The following is a 6512-nucleotide window of genomic DNA, read 5'->3' on the forward strand; positions in this document are numbered from 1 at the left end:
CGGGTTGCACAAATTTTGGTGCACCGGGCCTCTAGTCTACTAGTAAAAGAGAAACATGCAAATTGGTGTCACTCCACTATGCCCACCAGCCAATGAGAGTGACTATGCAAATTAACCTAACAAAGATGGCAGTTAATTTGTATATGCAGGCATAGAGCAAAGACTGAAGGCTCCGGCCAGAGTGAAGACTGAAGACTGAAGAGGCTTGGCTTCTCTGCTGCTGCAGTGGAGAAGCCAAGCCTCACTGAGACCGGAGGGGAGAAGCCAAGCCTCACTGAGGCCAGAGGGGAGAAGCCAAGCCTCGCTGCAGCCGCAGTGGACCAAAGGCCTGGGTCCCAGGTGCCGGAGGAAAACTGGTGCCGGCAGCCAGGGGAAGGAAGGCCTATTGCGCGAATCTTCATGCAATGGGCTTCTAGTTTAAAAATAAGAAAACAAACTCAGTGAGAGAGTACTATTTTCTTCTGGTACAAAATAAGCCAGACATGACAAGAAGTCAGCTTTTCTGACTAAGCAGGTGACTGTTATGGCTTTTCACAAAATGTGCACAATTACCAAGGTGCACTGTTCTGTTTCCTCCCAGTCCAGCTCTCTGGGCAGCTTGCCCCTTATTAGCCTGTCTTAAATACCTTGGGGCATTCTCTCTCTCTCTTCTCTCTCTCTCTCTCTCTCTCTCTCTCTCTCTCTCTCTCTCTCTCTCTCCCTCTCTCACTCCTCCTCCTCCTCCCTCCCTCCCTCCCTCCCTAAAGATACAATATAATCAAAGGATGGATTACATTTATTTCACAGGCCAAAAGATGACTCACAAGACAGAAGCAAAGAAGTAATGGAAGGGATGGGATGGTTTTGAATTATTTATTCAGTAGCAGACTCCATGTAAATAAAACTATCGAAAACCTCAGGATTTCCAGGGAAAGGAAGCCAGAAAAGAGCAGCCCAGATGTGGCCTGAGATTGGCATGGCAGTTGTTCACACAATTTTTTTAATGTTGAGGCAGAGCAAAGAGCCCCAGCATCTTACATCCTTAGTTCATTCTTTCCCTTAGCTAGCAAGCTCAGCCCTGAGTGTGCAGGGCAAAGTGACCCAGGTCACTGCAGGAGCAAAGTATTTTCCATGCTGTACTGTTCCTTTTTCGAAATGGGAAATCTCATTTTCTGGAAGATTCCAAATTGGCTTTTGGTTTTACATCCCAATTGCCGGGGCAGCTGCAAACGACTTTAAGCAGTGATTACAGCTACGTGCATATAACTTTTGTCTTTTTATTGCCTAGAAATTCAGGTGCTGGACTCTCTCTGCTGTTATTCTAAACTGGCTTCACATTCAGAGATGTGCACTCACACACACCTCACATGTGGTCGGCACTTCCTGCGCTGAGACTGGCCTGAGAACCAGTCAATAGCAAGGGGCTATTTTATTTCTACAAACAGGACAGTTAAGTTCCCTTAGCCAGCTCATGTGCCCTGCCCTGCCCCGCCCCCATGGTTTTAAATTGCTTAGTTAGTGCATCTGTCTTAATGTTAAGTAGCAGTCAAGCAGGTTGCTCACCTGCCACTTTTGTTTTGCTCGCCAGGCTCCCCATCTTTCTGGGCCGTCAATTCTGATTAGCTCTTGCACAATGTGGCTTCTTGGGCTGCTGCTGAGGGTAACCTGTGTGCTCCCTGCGCACATCTGCGAATGGTGCTCAGCTGTGCAGGCACCACAGGGAGGCAGGGGAAGAGTGCTGTGAACTTGAGTGTCCTTGGCAGAGGAAGGGGCCAGTTGCATCCCTTCTGTGGGGTTATAATCTCATGCAAAACAAAAGCTACTTAGAAGTGAAGTAGGGGAGGGTCTGCTTTCAGGGTGTGAAGCAGGCCGTATATTAGTTTCTTATAAAGGAACTGTTTTGGTTATCCAAGGGAGGGGTGTGGTGATGAAATTTTCACCACCTCTCTCCCAGATACACTTATGCCTCTCAAAACATTCTGTTTAGAGAGAGAGAGGCTTTTTGTCCCCACAAATCTGACAGGTTTTTATAATTTTACTATGACCCCTTTCAAATGAACATATCAGTACTCCTTCTAAGTAGCTATCTTTATAAACAGCTTTATTGAGATACTAGTGGCCCGGTGCATGAAATTTGTGCACAGGAGGGGAGGGGGTGTCCCTCAGCCCAGCCTGTACCCTCTCCAATCTCAGACCCTTTGGGGGATGTCGACTGCTGGTTTAGGCCTGATCCCAGGATGTCCCTGGATGTCTGGCAGGCCTGATCCCAGGTTGTCCAGCAGGCCTGATCCCAGGATGTCCCTGGATGTCTGGCAGGCCTGATCCCAGGTTGTCCAGCAGGCCTGATCCCAGGATGTCCCTGGATGTCTGGCAGGCCTGATCCCAGGTTGTCCAGCAGGCCTGATCCCAGGATGTCCCTGGATGTCTGGCAGGCCTGATCCCAGGTTGTCCAGCAGGCCTGATCCCAGGATGTCCCTGGATGTCTGGCAGGCCTGATCCCAGGTTGTCCAGCAGGCCTGATCCCAGGATGTCCCTGGATGTCTGGCAGGCCTGATCCCAGGTTGTCCAGCAGGCCTGATCCCAGGATGTCCCTGGATGTCTGGCAGGCCTGATCCCAGGTTGTCTGACTGTCGGGATCAGGCCTAAACAGGCAGTTGGACATCCCTCTCACAATCCCGGACTGCTGGCTCCTAACTGCTTGCCTGCGTGCCTTCCTGATTGCCCCTAACCAATTCTGCCTGACAGCCTGATCACCCCCTTACAGCTCCCCTGCCGGTCTGATCGCCCCCAACTGCCCTCCCCTGCTGGACTGATCACCCCCAAGGCTTTTATTAGTATAGATATAACACTTCACAGAAAATTTCACTAACCTTGCTTTACAATAAAGGCTTGATGATTGAATCATTGGGGCCAGACACCAAGATTTCCTTTCTTTGAATAGTGGAGGGGATAATTATCTTGTCTTTAAGTTGCCCTGAACATCAAATGAGATAATGACTTAAAAAAGTATAAAAGCACCATATAAAGACAACTGTCTTTTTCATATACTGAAAAGACAATAAAGTGGTAAATGAAAAACACTATTTTTATCCTCCCCCTTCCTTCCTTTACAGCCTTTATTTAAACTTTGAAATTTATAAAAATTTCACTTCTATTTTCATTTCTTTACATTTAATATTATTTTGTATTAGTTTCTGGTTTTATATTAGTTACAGAATAGTGGTTAGACAATCATATACTTTACAAAGTGTTCCCCGATATTTCCAGTACCCACCTGGCATCATATGTCATTATAACACTGTTGACGCTATTCCCTATTTAAGTGACAATAGGTTTACAGGTTCCTTCCAATCTTCCTTTTGTGTTGCCCGCCCTTCCTTTTCTTTCTCACTTCTTCACTCATTTTCTTTATATAGCATTTCAATCGGCCCTCAAAGCTGAGTGAAGGCACTGGGACACGCTTAATCCATTTTACAGACCAGGGAACTGAGGCCAGTTCCAGTTTGCTGTGGAACTGAACTCAGCGCACAGGGAGCCCTCACAGCTGGCTCTCCGCCTTTCCTAAGGGACAGCCTCGGGGCAAACAGAACAAACCTCTCGGTGTTGGCAAGCACCTCTTTATCGTGGATGCTCCACATTCTTTCCTCTCCCCCACCCCACCCCATTCTTTACTGCCTCTCCTTCTGGGGAGCAGGTGGTAGGCTTCACACTCACCATGCAGGTGCGCACCCTCATGGGGCGGGAACTGGAAGTGGGGCGGGCACAGGCTTGCTTTTGGGCCAAGGAGGGAGCAGGAGTACCGCCTCTCAAGTGCGCAGGCCTGGTTAGTGCTGGGAGCTTCAGTGAACCGCTGCAGTGGGGTACCCAGAAGTGGGGCGCCCTTCCACTGAGGTGGCGCCGCCCCTCAACCCCTGCCTCAGGGCTGCGAGTCCGCGCCCCTCTGCCCAGGCATCCTTCCATGCTGGCAGTCATCGCCTCTTGTTTCCTGCGTCTTGGGGCCACTGCAGAACCTCGCTTTCCGCCTGCCAGCACCCTGCCTCGGCCTGAGCCCCCTCCAGTGCACCCCACCTTGGAGCCGCTCTGCGCCCCTTGGGCCACCTGCCTCCTGGCCAGCTGCTTAGTCGAAGCCGCAGCACTCGCCCAGGAGCCAACTCTCAGGTGGAGGCATGTCCGCGGCTCCTAGCTGGCCGCTTTGCCAAAGCTTCCTCTTCCTTCAGGCGCTCTCCTCAGACCCTCAGGAGCTTGGCTCTGGCAGCCCTGCCCTTTGGTGGCTCCCTGCAGCCCCTGCTCCACTCAGACCTCCTGAGCTGCCCACCTGTTAGAACGCTAAGGGGGCGCCTCACTTTGGGCAGTGTGGTTCTGGGGCAGGGGGTGGGGGTGTGGGGAGCAGCTCCAGTGAAGTGTAGTAAACCCCAGGCTCCCAGCCCCTCCTTGAGTGGAGCCCAGGGCAGCAGGAAGCTTGGCTTCCTCCATTGCCGGGAGCAACCCAAGCCTCCTGCTTGCTCCAGCTCCAGGCCGCTGCCATCTTCAGTCATCTTCAGTCTTTGCTCTGTGCCTGTGTATGCAAATTAACTGCCATCTTTGTAGGGTTAATTTGCATAGTCACTCTGATTGGCTGGTGGATGTGGCAAAGTGGCTGAGTGACATATTGATGGTCAATTTGCATGTTTCTCTTTTATTAGTGTAGATAACTTACATTCCATAGTTTACATATTTAAATGCTCTTTAGTATACAGGGTCCCCCCCCTCATGTATACATTGAAAGTGCCATTTAAAGTAACAAAGTTTAAACTGTTGATTGGTATGATTTCAGATTACACATTGCAATGAAACTTTAAGAAATGACTACTTGTAGCCCTAACCGGTTTGGCTCAGTGGATAGAGTGTCAGCCTGCGGACTCAAGGGTCCCAGGTTCAATTCCTGGTCAAGGGCATGTACTTTGGTTGCAGGCACATCTCCAGTGGGGAGTGTGCAGGAGGCAGTTGATTGATGTTTCTCTCTCATCAATGTTTCTGACTCTCTATCCCTCTCCCTTTCTCTCTGTAAAAAATCAATAAAATATATTTTTTAAAAAAGAAATGACTACTTGTAGAGTTTTGAGGTAGCATCAAAGAAGAACAGCCACAAAACTATTAAATTTATCCTTCCTTACTAGCTAAATATCTATGTGAGGCTTGACTTTCTTCATATATTTTCACCTAAAAACATATCACAATAGATTGAATGCAGAGGTAGATATAAGAATATCGCTGTCTCATATTAAGTTGGCCTTTAAACAGATTTACAGAAATGTAAAATAATGCCACTCTTTTCTCTATTTTTTGAAAAATATTGATTCTTTTTAAAAAAAAATACTATTTTAGGTTACTATGTAATAGGTTTATTATTGTTATTTTAAATAAATAAATATTTAAATAATTTTTTAGTTTTAATTTCTAATAGGACAAATATTAAATAGATATAACCCAGATAAACAAAAACTCTTTGGGGTTATTGATAATTTTTAAGAGCATAAATGGGTGCTGACACCAAAAAGTTTGGGAACCATTGTCTAGTAGGTAGAAGGTATTTACACATAAGCATACACATAAGTACATAATTGAAACCATGGTGATATAGAGAAGAACAAGGTGCAGAGAGAGGACCAGGGGGACCTATTAGATGGGGGATGCTCTCAGAGAAGGCCCTCCTGAAGAAGCAGTTTCTTAAGCAGAGATCTGAAGAACAAGATGGGTGAAGATTATTGTGGGCAGAGGGAACAATATGTCCAAAGCCCTGATTTAGGGGTGACCTTGATTTGGGTGGAGAAGGAGAATGGCAGGAGATGGGTCAGGAGCTATCTATAATAATAAAAGCATAACATGCTAATTAGATAGGATGTTCTTCCAGACATCCTTCCAGACGATCTTCCAGACAAAGCTGGGGCTGTGAGGGAAGCCCATGTCCTGGGTGCCTGCTGGTGGCTAGAGGGAAGGCCAGGTCCCATGTGCTGGCAGCCGGAGGGAAGCTGGGTGCTAGAAAGAAACCGGTGCAGGCAGCGGGGGGAAGGAAGGCATACCTTTGCACACATTTTGTGCATCAGGCCTCTAGTCTATCCTATCTAATAATAGAGAAACATGGTAATTAGCGGTACCTCTGTTACCGTTCCCATTGGCTAATCAGCAGGATATGCAAATTAATTGCCAACCAAGATAGTGGCTGGCAGCCAGGCAGCTTGAAGTGAACAGGAGGCTTGCTTGCTTCAGTGATGGAGGAAGCCAAAGTTCCCCACCTGCCCTGCTGGCCTCTGAGCTTGCAGTTTGAAACATTGTTGCAAATATAGAAGCTAAACAAACTCCAGAAACCTGCTTTCAGCCAGCTGGGATCTCAGAGCTGGAGCTGAAACAGTGTTTCGATTATAGAACCCAAACAAATCAGATACCTGCTTTCAGCAGCCAAGGCCTCAGAGCTAAAACTGGCCCAGAATTAAAAAAAAATAAAAGAAAAAAAGGAGCGGTTGGGAGCTTCAGTCCCAGCCTGAAAACAGCCCTTA

This window comes from Myotis davidii, unplaced genomic scaffold (assembly GCF_000327345.1).
Source record: "Myotis davidii unplaced genomic scaffold, ASM32734v1 scaffold316, whole genome shotgun sequence".
NCBI classification, from domain to species: Eukaryota; Metazoa; Chordata; class Mammalia; order Chiroptera; family Vespertilionidae; genus Myotis; species Myotis davidii.